This window comes from Colobus angolensis, unplaced genomic scaffold, assembly GCF_000951035.1.
Source record: "Colobus angolensis palliatus isolate OR3802 unplaced genomic scaffold, Cang.pa_1.0 Scaffold268, whole genome shotgun sequence".
Taxonomy (NCBI): Eukaryota; Metazoa; Chordata; class Mammalia; order Primates; family Cercopithecidae; genus Colobus; species Colobus angolensis.
The window spans coordinates 3031066-3049529 of NW_012115910.1; positions in this window are offsets into that span (position 1 = coordinate 3031066).

Genomic DNA, 18464 nt, shown 5'->3' on the forward strand with positions numbered 1-18464 from the left:
TTCTTCCTAGCATTGATGGTCTTTACATTTTGGCATGTTTTTGCAATGGCTGGTACCTTGTTCCTTTCCATGTTTAGTGCTTCCTTCATGATCTCTTGTAGGGCAGGCCTGGTGGTGACAAAATCTCTAAGCATTTGCTTGTCTGTAAAGAATTTTATTTCTCGTTCACTTATGAAGCTTAGTTTGGCTTGATGTGAAATTCTGGGTTGAAAATTATTTTCTTTAAGAATGTTAAATATTGGCCCCCATTCTCTTCTGGCTTGTAGAGTTTCTGCTGAGAGATCTGCTGTTAGTCTGACGGGCTTCCGTTTGTGGGTAACCCGACCTTTCTCTCTGGCTGCCCTTATCATTTTTTCCTTCATTTCAATTTTGGTGAATCTGACAATTATGTGTCTTGGAGTTGCTCTTCTCGAGGAGTATCTTTGTGGCATTGTCTGTATTTCCTAAATTTGAATGTTGGCCTGCCTTCCTAGGTTGGGGAAGTTCTCCGGGATAATATCCTGCAGAGTGTTTTCCAAATTGTTTCCATTCTCCCTGTCATTTTCAGGCACACCAATCAGATGTAGATTTGGTCTTTTCACAGAATCCCATATTTCTTGGAGGCTTTGTTCATATCTTTTTATTTTTTTTCTCTAAACTTCTCACTTCATTTCATTCATCTGATCTTCAATCACTGATGCTCTTTCTTCCAGTTGATTGAGTCAGTTACTGAAGCTTGTGCATTTGTCATGTAGTTCTCGTGTCATGGTTTTTATCTCTATCAGTTCATTTATGGACTTCTCTGCATTGGTTATTCTAGTTATCCATTCTTCCATTCTTTTGTCAAGGTTTTTACTTTCTTTGCACTGGGTATGTAGTTCCTCCTTTAGCTCTGAGAAGTCTGATTGACTGAAGTCTTCTTCGCTCTCTCAGCTGGTCAAATTCATTCTGTGTCCAGCTTTGTTCCATTGCTGGCGATGGTGCCATCATTGCTGGTGATGAGTTTCTTTGGAGGGGGAGATGCACTCTGATTTTTTGAATTTCCTGCTTTTCTGCACTGCTTTTTCCCCATCTTTGTGGTTTTATCTGCCTTTGGTCTTTGATGATGGTGACATGCTGATGGGGTTTTGGTATGGGTGTCCTTTCTGTTTGTTAGTTTTCCTTCTAACAGTCAGAACCCTCAGCTGCAGGTCTGTTGGAGTTTGCTTGAGGTCCACTCCAGACCCTGTTTGCCTGGGTATCAGCAACAGAGGCTGCAGAAGATAGATTATTGCTGAACAGCAAGTGTCGCTGTCTGATTCTTGCTCTGGAAGCTTCGTCTCAGAGGTGTACCCAGCTGTGTCAGGTGTGAGGTATCAGTCTGCACCTAGTGGGAGATGTCTCCCAGTTAGGCTACTCAGGGATCAGGGACCCACTTGAGCAGGCAGTCTGTCCATTCTCAGATCTCAAATTCCATGCTGGGAGAACCACTGCTCTCTTCAAAGCTGGCAGACAGGGACATTTACATCTGCAGAGGTTTCTACTGCTTTTTGTTTAGCTATGCCCTGTCCCCAGAGGTGGAGTCTACAGAGGCAGGCAGGACTCCTTGAGCTGTGGTGGGCTCCACCCAATTCGAGCTTTCCAGCGACTTTGTTTACCTACTTAAGCCTCAGCAATGGCGGGCACCCCTCCCCCAGCCTTGCTGCCACCTTGCAGTTAGATCTCAGACTGCTGTGCTAGCCATGAGGGAGGGTCTGTGGGCATGGGACCCTCTGGGCCTGGTGTAGGATGTAATCTCCTGGTGTGCCATTTGCTAAGACCCTTGGTAAAGTGCAGTATTAGGGTAGGAGTTAACCGATTTTCCAGGTGTTGTGTGTCTCAATTTCCCTTGGCTAGGAAAAGGAATTCCCTTCCCCCTTGTGCTTCCCAGGTGAGGTGATGCCTCGCCCTGCTTCAGCTCTCGCTGGTTGGGCTGCACCCACTGACCAGCACCAACTGACCGACATGCCCCAGTGAGATGAACCTGGTACCTCAGTTGAAAATACAGAAATCACCCATCTTCTGTGCTGCTTGTGCTGGGAGCTGGAGGCTGGAACTGTTCCTATTCAGCCATCTTGTGCAACCCCCCAAGTTCTTTTTCATCTAGGTCTATGAAGCCAATTTTCTCCACCTTCTAAAAACAATCCAATTTTTTTATCATAGATTATAAACACTTAAATGTCTCTGACTGCCTTTCCAGAGGCAGAAATTTTCTAGAAATTCACTTTCACAAGCACAAAGCCTTTTCTCATTTCAGAGCCTTTCTCTTTGATTCACTTTGTCTAAAATATTTGTCAGCCCATGCATTTGCTCTTGTCTAAAATGCCTCCTTCTCTGAGAGGACTTCTCTAGCTACCCCATTAAAATATCATCTTTCTATCCTCTTGTGTTAAATGTTTCTTTTACTCATATTCTTGATTAATGTAGAACATTTTATTTTGGGATTTATTGTGTCCTCTCACAAGAATGTATATGATATGATAGACTGGATAAAGGAAATGTGGCACATATACACCATGGAATACTATGCAACCATAAAAACGAATGAGTTCATGTCCTTTGTGGGAACATGGATGAAGCTGGAAACCATCATTCTCAGCAAACTAATACAGGAACAGAAAACCAAACACCACATGTTCTCACTCATAAGTGGGAGTTGAATAATGAGAACATACGAGCCCAGGGAGGGGAACATCATTCACTGGGGGCTTTCGGAGGTCAGGGGCAAGAGGAGGGATAGCATTAGTAGAAATACCTAATGTAGATGACAGGTTGATAGGTGCAGCAAACCACCACGGCATGTGTATGCCTATGTAACAAAACTGCACATTCTGCACATGTATCCCAGAACTTAAAGTATATATTAAAAAAAAAAAAAAAAAAGGAATGTAAGCTCCATCATGACAGTAACTTGGACACTTGTGTTCATTTTGGTTGCAATTTTTTATTTATTTTATTTTATTTTTTGAGACAGAGGCTCGCTCTTTTTGTCCAGGCTGCAGGGCAATGGCAGGATCTCAGCTCACTGCAGCCTCCGCCTCCCAGGTTCAAGCAATTCTCCAGCCTCAGCCTCCCGACTAGCTGGGATTATAGGCACCCACCACCACACCCAGCTAATTTTTGTATTTTTAGTAGAGCTAGGGTTTCTCCTTGGTTGGCCAAGCTGGTTTTGAACCCTTAACCTCAGGTGATCCACCCACATCAGCCTCCCAAAGTGTTTGGATTACAGGTATGAGCCACCGTGCCCGGCTTCTTTTTATTTTTATTTTTTCTGAGACAGAGTCTTGCTCTGTTGCCAGGAGTGCAGTGGTTCAATCTCTGCTCACTGCAACCTCTGCCTCCCAGGTTCAAGTGATTCTCCTGCCTCAGCCTCCTGAGTAGCTGGAACTGCAGGTGCATGTCACCACATCTGGCTAATTTTTGTATTTTAAGTAGAGACAGGGTTTCACCATATTGGTCAGGCTAGTCTTGAACTCTTGACCTCAGGTGACCCACCTGTCTCGGCCTCCGAAAGTGCTGGATTATAGGCGTGAGCCACCACACTCAGCCTCAATTCTTAATTTTGGTAACTATCACACTTTCTTTTCTCATCAAAAATTCTTAATGCAGACTTTTACTTATGGTAAATACCTTATAATATTCATGAGGTTTATCATATGAGTATTCTATAAATTAGATCATGTTGCTTAAGTATTATGTTTTAAGCACAACCTTCACACTTATATTGACTGTATAACTTAGACAAATTATTCAAATCTCTAAAATCCAAGATCCTTGGTTGTCATTGTTTTCAATAATAGGATTTACCTACATAAATGATGGTGTATATTAAATGAAATACATTGAAACCAAATCACTGAGCAGAGTTTTGACACATAATAGAAAAAAATTTATTAATAGTAAATTTGTGCATACAGGGTGTATGATAGACCAGAAATACTATGCTCAATTCCTGACAATTCTACAAATTAACACTTTTTTGATGAGTGTGTAAAATCAGCTTCTAAAACATCAATATTTCAGATGTCAAGTGTACAGAAAGCTTTTAGTGTTCTTTAGAACATTAAAAGAAACCACTCAATTCCATATTACATTAACTTTGCTTCCTTCTTGGTGGTTCCAGTTCCATGAGTTTATGATGGAATTAATATTGGTCTTGGCATATATTTTATTTGTTATGTAGCTCAAGAAGTTATGGAGCATCAAAAGTATGCAAAATAAGATATGGGATTGTTTAAAATACTGTGCCATTTAAATAAAAAACAAGGTTTATTACTCTCTAACCTGAAAAACAATAATCATTTACTACAAATCTTGTCAATCCAAAATGTTCCAAGTTACTCTTATACAATAGAACATGACATTAGAACAGTGCATGTATAGTCCTGGAGGTTTCAAAATCAATAGCCTGTTTTTTGTATAATTTTGTCTTCAAACATAGTCTCAAATTTTGTCAGACATTTTGGGCATTCCCAAAGGACATTTTCCTAAAAATATCAGTAGATCATGAAAAAAATGATAGCTCAATGTTATTATTTATTGAAACATTTCATTTTTATCGATAGGTTTATTATACTGGTTTGATTATATGCTTTCTGAGATGCGTTTAAGATATGATTAAAAATTGTAAAAAGATAATAATAGTTGTTTTTTTGGCTGTACTAGATTATGTCTCTAGTACATATACTCATGTAGTTTTCTGAAAATCCTACTATCAACTCACACTCACAATCCCACTTAATATGTGAAATTAATCATTTCCTTGAATTAATCATCTGTGCCCAACATACCCTCCTCAGTCAATGGGACCACTACTCCCTGAGAAACTCTGTCATGAAAACCCTGAAATCTGGCACTCCCATTTATATCACACCATTCCCCCATTACCAATATTCAGTAAACCTTTAAATTCATTAATTTTTGCTTAGAAATCTCTTTTATACTGTGGATTCCTTTTTCTTTCTAGAAGATCAGATTTTTGAAGAGCCCTTTAGCTGTTCTTTCAGACTCCATTTTTTTTTCTACTTCCAATACGTCACATGTATTGCCAGGCCCTGTTGGCTGGCTTATCTTCTGTTCAAGGTAACCCCTAGCTCGTGCTACATCCAACGTATGCTCCCTTCTCAGCTTACAGAGATCCAGAATCTAAGTGCAGTGACCCACAGGGCCCCTTTTCTTTCATTCCCTCCTCAGAAGCTTGAGCTCAAGAAGACAGGACTTCTTGACTCTCTTGACTTTTTCACTTATAGCACTGCATAGGATCCCCACAGCATCTGAGCCATCAGGCCCGCTCCCACCAGCATGCTGTTTTTCAGACCCTAGTACCTGCCCAATCAGTTTCCTTTCCATCTAGATCCAGAGAAAACCCAACTCTCCATAAGAAGTTTTTGTGGATTACTTTTAGCTCATTCTATTACCTTACCTGTCTCTAGAACATTTTACTAAGTGAATTATGAAAAAGCCTTTTTTTACATAGCCCTAAAATACTTAAGATGGCTTGAACGTCCATAGACTTAAAATATTAATAGTTCAGTGGTTTACTTCTGGCCTTTTTGCTTATGTATACATCTCTATTTTCTTCATAACCAAAATTGTTATGACTGAGTAGAGGTTTATTGTGTACTGATTTTTTAAAAATATAAAGCACTGATGATTTCCCCTGCAGTCTTAGGAATGAGTGAGGTAATGTCTGTTTAATGGCTACTATGAGACAAACTATATACTATCTATTCTACAAAGAAAGAGATTTCAAAAGATGGTGAAATAGGACTCTCCAGCAGTCATCCTTCAACAGACACATTAATTTGAATAACTACCCATGCATGAAAATACCTTCATAAGAGCTAAAGGAAACAGGAGAGAGATCAAAGCACCACATGGGAATAGCACAGAAATAAGGAAAGATGCATTGAAAAGGGAAGGACAGTTTCACTTTACCTGCTTCACATCTTGCCCAACCAAAGGCAGAACAGCACAGCAATACCATCTGCTCGAGGGAAAGATAGGAAAGTATCGCTGAACTTTGCCTTGAGCACTGGGCCCACCTCCATAAAACTCAGAACCGGGCAGGCCCCACAGCCCCATACTCAAGGCTGGTGCCTGTAGAATGAGCCTCTAGATTTGCCCCAGAGACAGGCTGGGCTGCCCTGCAGCTTTCAGCTCCAAATCTTCATGGTGGACTTCATCTCCTGTCTGTGTCTGCCCCACTTGTGTTCCAAACTCAGCAGCTCCAAGCTCCCAACCTCCCTCAGTACCAGGCTCACCCCAGGAGCACCAAGCTATGGGCTTACGCTAGTGGCGGGCTAGTCTCAGTGAGCCCTAGGCTTCAAGTCCACCTCAACTCCAGGTCAGCTCCTATAGCCATAGTAATTAGGCCAGTAACTGTGGACCCAGGCTTCAGGTTGGCTCCTACAGCCCCAAGCTCCACATTTTCCCCAGGTTCCAGAGCAACCCAGAGTCAAGTTGGCCTACACAACCCCAGACTTCAGAAACCCACACAAGCACTAGATCAGCACACCTGACCTGTGGGTACCCACTCAGCACCTACAGACCCAGGCTCCTGATCTACACGGTGTCAAACTAATCCCTATATCTTCAGCTTCCAGGTAGAGCCCCTGAAGTCCCAGGTCATAGGTCAGTCCTTACACACCTAACTTCTAGGATAGCACCCACACATTTTGTTTTCAAGCTGGCCTCCATGAGCCCGGAGTCCAGGCCAGTCTCCAGGACTCCAGGATTTAGGCTGGCCCCTGTGGACTCATTCTTTGGAAGACCCAGGGTCCAGGTCCATTCCAGTAGACCCAGGGATCAGCCCCAACCCAGTAAACATATATACTGGGCAGTCCCCTAAACACTCATGTTTCAGAGTCATTCCTATGGGTACAAGCTCCAGGCTGGTCACCATGGCCTGAGGACATAGGCCAATTCCCACAGATTGAGCCTTCAGGCCAGTCCCAGCATCAGTCTAACACCCATGGCCCCAGGTTCCAAACCAGCACCTACAGACTGAAGATCCAGGCTAGTCATGGTGGCCCCAGGATTCATTGCCTCAGAGTCCAGGCGTGCTGCAGTAGGTCCAGGGTTCAGGTCTACCCTAATGGACACTAGTACCAGGCTAGTCCTCACAGGCTAAAGCTGTAGGAACACCCCTGCAGATCCAGTCTCCAGTCCCTGGACCCAGGATCGAGGCTCATCTCAGAGGACACAGGTTCAAGGCCAACACCAATGCCAAGCTAGCCCCTGTGAACCCAGGGGCCATGCTTACCCCAACAGACCCAGTCAACAAATCCAGCATAATGCATCTATGCTCCAGGATTACCCACCTGCTGACCCAGACCCCTGGCTAGGAAGTCCTCTCATGGACCATACTAGATGGCCTGCCTTGAATCTCTGGATGCGTTAACTGGTGACGAGCTTTCTGAGACAAAACTAGTCTGCATATTGAAATATGTACCTACTTCTTTAAATGCATAGACACCAACACATAAGGATTAAGAATAATCAGGGAAACATGAGATCGCCAAAGAGACAAATTGAAACACCAGTGATTAACCTAAATAAATTACCTTCCTGACAGAGAATTCAAAATAGCTGCTCTGGGGAAGGTCAGGAAATTTCAACAAAATACAAAAAAGCAATTCAATGAAATAAGGAAAACAATAAATGATTGAAGGAAAAATTTTACAGAGATATTAAAATTATTAATAAAACAGCTGAAAATATAATAAATGAAATAAAAACTGCAATAGTGAGCTAATAGCAGAATTTATTAAGGAGAAGAAATAATCTATTAACTCAAGATTATTTGAAAATATACAATCAGAGGAGAAAAAAGAAAACAAGAATGAAAAAGAATAAAGAAAGCATACAGAATTTAAAACAGTATAAAAAGAGCAAATATTCAAGTCAAAGTTTAGGAAAGAAATGAGACAGTCAAAGAAGCAGTACTTACTTAAAGAAATAATAACACAAATCTTTCCAAACCTGGGAAAAGATATAAGTATCCAGATACAACTCCCCAGTAAGATTCAATCCAAGCAAGATACCTACCCCTTAGATATACTGTAACCAGACTGTCAAAACTCAAAGTCAAAGAGAGGATCCTAAAAGCAGCAAGAGAAAAGAAACAGATAACATATAAGGGAATTATATTAAAGCTATTATCAGATTTATCAGCAGAAATCTTATAGGTCAAGAGAGAGGGTACAAAGTGCTAAGGGAAAAAAATGCCAACCAAGAATATTGTATCTGGAAAAGTTGTCTTTGAGAAATGAAGGAAAGATTTTTCCAAACAAACAAAAGAAAGCTGAGGGAGCTAATCACCACCAGATCTTTCTTACAAGAAATACTAAAGGGAATTCTTCCAGCTGAAAGAAAAAGATGCTAATTGTAATGCAAAAACACAAAAGTATAAAACACAAAAACATGAAAATATAAAAGTAAGAATGCAGCAAAATTCAGCACACACTAATACAGTAATGAGGTGAGTAAATGACTTGTATCTTTAGCATGAAGGTTAAACAACAAAACCATTAAAAATACTAATAGCTATAATAATATGTTAAGAGATATACAATATACAAAGTTGTAAATTGTGATATTAGATATTCAGGATGTGGGAATGGAGTCAAAATGTAGAATTTTTTGTTTGCTTGGTTTTTGTTTTGGTTTTTTGTAATCAAAGTTAGGTTTTTATCAGTTTAAAGTAACTTATTTTAGCTATAAGATGATTTTATAAGTGTCATAGTAATCCCAAAGCAAAAAAAATATAGTATATACACAAAACATAAGAAGAAATTAAAGCATACCAATAATGAAAATTATCTTATCACAAGGAAGATAGAGAGGAAAAAAGGAATAATAGATCTACAAAACATACAGAAAACAACTAGCAAAATGGCAGTAGTAAATCCTTACTTATCAATATTAACCTTCAATGTAAATGGATTAAATTCTCCAATCAAAAGACATAAAATGGCTAAATGAATTTTTTAAAATATGCAACTATGTGCTGCTTATGAGAGACTCCCTTCACCTGTAAGAACACACACAGACTGAAAGTTAAGGGATGAAAAGAGATATTCCATGAAAACAAAATGCAAAAGAGAACAGAAGTTGCTATACTTACATCAGATAAAATGGATTTCTTAAGTCAAAAACTGTAAAATAATACAAAGTTGTTATATGATGATAAAAGAGTTAATTCAGCAAAAGGAAATAATGACTATAAATAAATATGCACCCAACGTCAGAACACCTAAACATATAAAGCAAATATTAATTGGTATTAGGAGAGAGATAAACTGTAATACGCTAATGATAGAGGAATTCAACAAACCCACTTTCATCAGTGGCAAGATCCATAAACAGAACACTAAAAAGGAAATATTGGGCATAAATTACACTTTAGACCAAATAGACCTAACGAACATACACAGAGCCCTCTATCCAAAAGTAGCAGAATGCAGATTTTTCTTCTCAAACACACTGGGAACATTCTCCAGGATAGATCATATGTTAGGCCAAAATACAAGTCTTAGCAAGTTTAAAAAGTTGGAAATCATATCAATTAGCTTTTCCGACCACTATGTTATGAAACCTGAAATCAATAAAAAAAGAAAGATTGTAAAATTTACAAAACATAGGTATTAAACAATGTAATCCTAAACAACCAATGTGTCAATGAATAAATTAAAAGAGAAAATATACAAAAAAAAATGGTTAGACAAATGAAAATGGAAATACCACATACCAAAACATATGAGATAGCAAAAGCAGTTATTATAAAAGGGAAATTTATAGCAACAAACATCTGCATTAAAAAAGAAAAGTCTCACATCAACAACTTAATGTTGCACCTTTCTAGAAAAAGAAAAACTAAGCCCAGAGTTAAAGGAAGTAAATAATAAAATCAGAGCAGAAATAAATAAAGTCTAGAAAATCAATAGAAAATATCAATAAAATGAAGACTTGGTTTTTGAAAAGAGAAACAAAACTGACAAATCTTTAGCTAAACTAAGAATAAAAGAAAAAAAGCCTTAAGTAAACAAAATCAGAAATGAAAAATAAGACACTACAACTGATACAACGGAAACACAAACAAAGGGTCATATGAAGTTATTATGACCAATTATTTGACAATAAGCTGGACAACTTAGATGGATGAAATGGATAAATTTCTAGGCATATCAACTTACCAAGGATGATTCATGAAGAAATAGAAAATCCGAAGAGACCGTTAAAGAGTAAGGAGATCAAATCATTACTAAAAAGTCTCCCATCAAAGATGGGATGACTGGATGACTTGATGACTTCACTGATAAATTCTACCAAACATTTAAAAATACCAATCTTTCTGAGACTATCCCCAAAAAATCAAAGAGGGGAACATGCTTTCAATCAAAGCCAGACAAGAACACTACCCAAAGAGAAATAGAAAAATAAAAATAAAAATAAAAATAAAAATTCTGGCCAATATCCCTGCTGAACATAGATGTAGAAATCCTCAACAAAACACTAGCAAACAAAAGTAAACACACATTGAAAAAATTACTCATCATAATTTATCCTAGAGATTCAAGTATGATTCAACATATGCAGACTTACAAATGTGATACACCACATTAACAGAATGAAAGACAAAAGACATAATCATCTCAATGGATGTAGAGAAAGCATTTGACAAGATTCATCATCCTTTCATAATAAAGTCTCAGCAGATTAATTATAGAAGGAATGTACCTCTACACAGTAAAGTTCATACATAATAAATTCATAGGTAACATCATACTCAATGGGTAAAAGCTTTTTATCTAAGATCAGGAAAAAAATAAAGATACTCACTCTTGCGAGTTCTATTCAGCATAGTACTGGATGTCCTAGCCAGTGCAGTTAGGCAAGAAGAAGAAATGAAAGGCATCCAATTGGAAAGGAAGAAGTGAAATTGTCCTTTTTTGCAGATGACATGATCTTACTTATATTTTAAACCCTAAACAATCCACCCCAAAACTATTAGAACTAATAAACAAATTTAGTAAAGTTGCAGGATACAAAATCAACATACAAAAATTAGTAGCATTTCTACACACTAACACCACACTATCTGAAGAAGAAATCAAGAAAATGATACCATTTACAATAGCTATCAAAATACTGAGAACAAAATTAGCCAAGGAAATAAATAGTCTATACACTGAAAACCATAAAACATTAATGAAAGAAATTGAAGAAGATGCAAATAAATGAAAAATTCCATGTGCATTGACTGGAATAATTACTATTGTTTAAATGTCCATAGTACCCAAACTGATCTACAGACTTAATGTATTCCTCATCAAAATTCCAATAACATGTTCTCAGAAATAGAAAAAAGTTTCTAAAGTTTTTATGGACTGCCTAAGACCCCAAATTGCCACAGCAATCCTGAGCAAAAAAACAAAACTGGATGCATCACACTCAACCTTCAAAATTTACTGCAATGTTGTAGTAATCAAAGCAGCATGGCGCTTGTCTAAAAACAGATATTTATGGAGAGCCCAGAAATCCATAGAGATAGATAGGTGATAGATAGATAGATAGATAGATAGATAGATAGATAGATAGATAGATAGATAGATAGATAGATAGATAATAGATAGATAGATAGATCAAATAAAAGTAAAAATCAGTTTTCAAGTGATTTTTCACAAAGGTGCCAAGAACAGACAAGGAGGAAAAGACAGTTTCTTCAATAACTGGTGCAGGGAAAACTCAATCTCCAAATACAGAATAATGAAATTAGATCTTTGTCTGATATCACACGCTAAAACAGCTCAAAACCAATTAAAAACTTAAATGTAAGACCCTAAACTGTAAAACTACTAGAAGAAAATGTAGAGAAAAACCCCACAACATTGGTCTGGGCAAAAGCCAATCTAAAAAAATGGAGTTGCATCAAATTGAAACGTTCTCCACAGCCAAGGAAACAATGAACATAGTGAAGACAACTTACAGAATGGGAGATAATATTTGCAAACGATGCATCTGATAAGGGGCTACTATCCAAAATATGTAAGGAGCTCAATTCAACTGCAAGGAAAAAAATATTTTACATGGGCATAGGAACTGAATAGACCTTACTCAAAACAAGACATACAAATGACCAAGAACTGTATGAAATAATGTTTATCACTTATCATTAGAAAAATTAAAATTAAAGTTACAATGAGATATCATCCTATGTCTCTTAAATGGTTATTATCAAAACAGCAAAAGATAACAACTGTTTATGGGGATATAGAGTAAAAGGAACCCTTGTGCTCTGTTGGTGAGAATGTAAGTTAGTATAGCCATTATAGAAAACAGTATGGAGTTTCCTCGATAAATTAGAAACAGAATTACCATATTATCCAACAATCACCCTACTAAGTATACAACCAAAGGAAGTGAAATGAGTATGTTGAAGAGATAGCTGCACTCCCATGTTTATTGCAGCATTACATACAATAGCCAATATCGGGGGAACCAGCCCCCAGTATTTCAACATAGGTTCTTTTTATTTTCCATAAGTTTTGGTTGGCTGAGAATTAAAGAGAAAGAGTACAAAGAGAGGAATTGTACAAGTGGGCCTCTGGGGGTGACATCACATATCGGTAGGGCTGTGATGCCCACCTGAGCCACAAAACCAGCAGGGTTTTATTGAAGATTTCAAAAAAGGGAGGGGGTGCAAGAACAGGGAGTAGGTCACAAAGATTACATGCTTCAAAGGGCAAAAAGGAAATAAGGATCACATGCTTCTGAGGCCAATAAAGGTCACAAGGCAAAGGGCAAAGCAAAGATCACAAGGCAAAGGGCAAAATCAGAAACTCCTGATAAGGGTCTATGTTCAGCTGTGCAAGTATTGTCTTGATAAACATCTTAAACAACAGAAAACAGGTTTCAAGAGCGGAGAATGGGTCTGACCTCACATTTGCCAAGGTAGTGTTTCTTCCCCACCCTAATAAGCCTGAGGGTACTGCAGGAGACCAGGGCATATTTCAGTTCTTATCTCAACTGCATAAAACAGACACTCCCAGAGCAGTCATTTATAGACCTCCCCCCAGGAATGCATTCCTTCCCCAGGGTATTAATTATTAGTATTCCTTGCTGGGAAATATAGGCTCTCTGCAAGAAGAAAAATATAGCTCTATTCTGCCCGACCCGACAGGCAGTCAGACCTTATGATTGTCTTCCCTTGTTCCCTAAAATCACTGTTATTCTGTTCTTTTTCAAGGTGCACTGATTTCATATTGTTCAAACTCACATGTTTTACAATCAATTTGAACACTTAGGTACAATTATTACAGTGGTCCTGAGGTGACGTACATCCTCAGCTTAGGAAGAAAACAGGATTAAGAGATTAAAATAAGACACACATAAGAAATTATAAAAGTATTAATTTTGGGAACTGATAAATGTCCATATTAAAATGAAATCTTCACAATTTATGTTCAGAGATTGCAATAAAGACAGGTGTAAGAAATTATAAAAGTATTAATTCTGGGAACTGATATATGTCCATATTAAAATGAAATCTTCACAATTTATGTTCCTCTGCTGTGGCCCCAGCCAGTCCCTCGATTCAGGGTCCCTGACTTTCCGCAACAAGCCAACATTTGGAATCAACTTGAGTGCCCATTGATGAATAATTAGACCAAAAAAAAAAATATGTGGTATGTATACACAATGGAATACTATTCAGCCATAAAGAAGAAAATATTGTCATTTGTGACAGCGTGAATGAACTTGGAAGACATTATGCTAAGTGAAATAAACCAGGCACAGAAAGACAAATACTGCATAATCTCACCTATATATGGAATCTAAAACTATTGAATGCATAGAAGTAGAGAGTAGAATGGTGGTTACCGGGGGTTGGGACATTGAGGGGAAAGGGAGATGTTGGTTAAAGCTTGCAAAATTTTAGTTTAATAGGAGGAATAATTCCAAATGTGCTAATGTACAACATGGTAACATGGTAACTATAGATGACAATATATTACATTCATTAAAAAATGCTATTACATTCATTAAAAATGCTAAGGTAGTAGATTTTAAGTCACAAAATAATAACTGTGAGGGAATGCATATATTAATTTGCTCAATTTAGAGATTTCAGTTTATACATGTTTTAAAGCATCATTTTTTACAAAGTAAATACATACAATTTTGCAAATTTAAAAAATACAGTAAGATAAATGTTAAAAAAGAAATTTCTGATTTCTAAGTGAGCATTAGATATCAGTGCCTATGACTATAAGAGATTATTGTGTGATTCATATTTTTAGGCAGAAAAAGAAAAGATAAGCAGAGATTTGTTTTTAACATTCAAACTAAAGAAATCTATTCCTGTTTAAAGACTCTGCACAGATTGAAATTTGAAATTTTTGCAAGTAATTTATAAAAATGTTGAAAATTAACTCAGACAATATATGATAACAAAATAGTCTGCAATCTTATCATTCACAATTTTTATTTTCGGATCAAAGTTGTTTACATAGTAAATCAAATGCAAAAAAATCAAGAAAAACTCAAAAACTTGAAACTTTTATTTATTATGTTTTCTGCTTTTTAGACATATATGTTTTCTATCCTCATTTCTATGTCCTGAGTTGCTACATAGACTTCTCCTTGTTTTCATGAATAAATTAGTACATAATTTATGTAGTTTTGATCCCTCCTCTCCAAAAAGACTTAATTAGATTTTTCATCAATTACAGCCTTGTGTATGAGACTTTATGAGATTTTAGTTGTCTTCATTCATTTTCTTACACCCACAGTGGGAAGTATGTATACCATGTTGTTCTACACCATAAAATTTTAAATGATAGTCTTCATCCATCATATTAATAGTCCAATTAACAGTATACAGCATGCTATGGTTCTACCTGATTTACCTCCTCTGGCAAACAAGTAGACAATATTTCTAGTTAGATTCCCGGTATTAAGATTACCAGGAAAACTAAGATTTAGACTTGCTGGTACACTGTTAATAATGCTAAATATAAAGTTTTTAAGCAGCAAGATATGCATCCTGTGATTCTTACCAGTCGTGCATCTCATACAGAAAGTAAGCTGCAAAGACGTCCTCTCAACTCATGTGAAACCAATTCATTCTCTAGTGCTAATTATAAGCTATCAAAGAGATGACATTTTCCAAGGTGCCTAGATCTTTCATGAGGGTTTCAATGGCACACCTAAGTCAATTGATTGAAATACTATTATTTGTCTATGTGACTTTTTTTTCAATGTAAAATGTTTCACATTATTAAGCAATGGAGTAATCTTGACAAAGTTAAAGCTTAATCTAAGTAATGAGCAACATTAATCAAAGTCCAGCAGGACTAATCAGGCTTCAGACAATGCAACCATTTTAAAAAGTTTGCTAACGATTGTTTCAAGTGGAAGTGAATGATTTTATTCTTAGGTGTAATATCACTATTCATGAGCATCCACTGGAAACATTAAACTCTAGTAGAAAGGCCACTGCTGCAGCTTCCATAATTACCTATAAAAACTTCTTCAACAATGGTCAGGAATAGAATATATTTGCATAATATGCAATTTCAATGCCCAGTGGTTTTCTGACTAATGCGTCACTTGTCAAACTTCATCTTAGGTTAGCATAATGTTTTTCTCTAGCCACTGAAAGAGACTGAGTCTTTTTTGCATTACTTTTTTGTGTTTAGCACTGAACAAACAAAAATAAATGATGAACTTCCAAATAAATAAAGCCTTTGACTAAAGCAGGCAGGAGAAAAGAATACAATGAGAAATGAGTACTATGTCCAAATCTTAGCTTGCCTTTATTTACTTACTTTGTTGTGTGTTTGATTTCACATCACTGTGGTGGGAAATACTATTGCCCCAAAAAGATGTCCTCATCCTAATCCCAGGGACCTGCAATTTTGTTACCTTACATAGAGAAAGCAGGACTTGGCAGTTATGCTTACTATTTAGACAGGAGGGTCACCCTAGGTGACTATTTAGATAGGAGGGTCACTCACTCAGCTGAGTCCAGTATAACCAGTGTGAGAGAGACTGGAAGGTGCTACACTGCTGGCTTTGAGTATGGAGAAAGAGGTCACAAACCAAAGACAGCAGGCAGTCTCTAGAAACTAGAAAAGACAAGAGAAGCTATTCTTCCTGAGAAGTCTCAGAGAAATACAGCCTTGCCACCAAATACCTTGATTGTAGCCCAGTGGGAACCATTTTGGACAACTGACCTCTAAACTGTAAGATAATACATTTGTGTTTTCTTAAGTCACTTAAGAATACAACTAAAATTGCATCCACCCTCAATTTTTGCATATTGCTCAACTGAATATCTCTCATTCGTGTCTCAAAAATCCCGTTTTTAATCTCAGTACAAGTTCTTTAATTTAGACCATCACCATTACTTTCCACAGTTATTTTCCTTAAATTACTTGGCTAGAACCTCAGGGAGCTTGACCTGCTATTTTCATGAGAGGAAAACGGTTGAAACGTACAAGGCCTTCAGAGAAAGAGAGATCCTTTCTTGTTGGAAGAGTCAGAGAAAGCTTGCAATGACAAGGATTATTGTTATAATCATGACTTTGCTCCCATTTTTTAATTTTATTACAGAGATAGCAAAAACAAAGTCTTTTTGTTAAGAAAATGAGGAGCATGTGCCTCAGTTTGGTATTCCTGATCCCCAACATTGTGCCTCCAGCTGCATCATTCACTGTAGGTTATAAATACACCAAAAACTCTCCCCAAACTATGCAATCATATAGCCTGATAAAAGTGGTTTAGTTAACACTTTTAGTTAAAGTGCACATTGATAAACAATTAATTTACATTTGCAGGTGTTCTGGCCACTTTTTTTTAAGTTGTACACTTTATTTCGAACTATAGAGAAACAGAAAACCCAGGAACCTTGATTATAACAAAACAGCAGCCACACTGGAGCACTCCCTCTTCTCCGAATACACTTTAACATTTCTACGGCTTTGTCTTCAGTGCTGCTGTTACATGTGTGTGAATTGCCTTTCACCCACAGCCTCCACTCATCACTCCCTGAAAAAACTTAAAGGACTTGAAAATGCCTCTGATTTAGTCAATCCGACCCAGAGACCTATCAAGAGTGTATATGAATTTAGTAACTGATGACTTTTTCCCTAAAAATCAATGGCTGTTCTTCCACATCCTGGAGGAATTGATTCAACACCATTGATGTCGTTTCTCAAGCTCTAATTTGATCATTATCTTACCTAATGAAGGAGTCCAGGTACTGAGTCCACTAGAGGACATGGTCTGAGCCATCTGGCCATCTATCATGACCTCACTAACTCTTCATTGACTCTGTTCTTTAACCCAATGGTAAGGACCATTTTACTAGAACGATCTCCATTGTATAAAAGTTTTCTCAGGGTTTTATTTTAATAATTGCATTCATTCAAAATGTGGAATTAGCCATTAATGCTGTTCACCAAGCATTTATGTTCTCACCTATCTGGGCCTGTGGTGAGACTGCACTTCAGAAAGCCCTTGAGGTCCTATGGGACCATGTAACAAGTTCTAGCCAATGCTTTTCAAGCAGGTTTCTGATGTGAGGGCTGTTTCCCTCTAGGATGATGACTGGCCATTTTCAGGATGGTACCACATGCCTCAGCCAGGGCAACTGAATGACCCAATGAGCAGAGTCCTTATGGCAGATGGGAGAAGTATGAAGTATGAATATGAAAAACATCTTCCTTGTTCTGAGCCACTAAAATTTGTAGGTTGTTTTTTACTGCAGCATAATCTACTCTATCCTGATTGATACACATACATGTTTTGTGTGTAATGCTGTACACACAAAAATGAGAGAAAATGGAGCAAGGATGAGAATAGTATATTTGTCCATAGTAAAGGAGAGACTAGCCAAATCTCAAAAAAAAAAAAAAAAAAAAGCAGCTCTCTAGATTCCTCCTCTCTGGGCAGGGCATCTCTGAAAGATAGGCAGCAGCCCCCATCAGAGGCATATAGATAAAACTCTCATCTTCCTGGGACAGAGCATCTGGGGGAAGGGTTGGCTGTGGGCGCAGCTTTAGCAGAATTAAATGTTCTTGCCTGCAGGCTCTGAAGAGAGCAGTGGATTTCCCAGCATAACACTTGAGTTCTGCTAAGGGACAGACTGCCTCCTCAAGTGGGTCTCCTCCTGACCAGGAGACACCTCCTAGTAGGAGTTGACAGACACCTCATACAGGAGAAACCTGGCTGGCATGTGGCCGGTGTCCCTGTGGGATGAAGCTTCCAGAGGCAGGAGCAGACAGAAATCTTTGCTGTTCTGCAGCCTCCCCTGGTGATTCCCAGGCAAACAGGGTCTGCAGTGGACCTCCAGCAAACTCCAGCAGACACCTCCTAGTAGGAGTTGACAGACACCTCATACAGGAGAAACCTGGCTGGCATGTGGCCGGTGTCCCTGTGGGATGAAGCTTCCAGAGGCA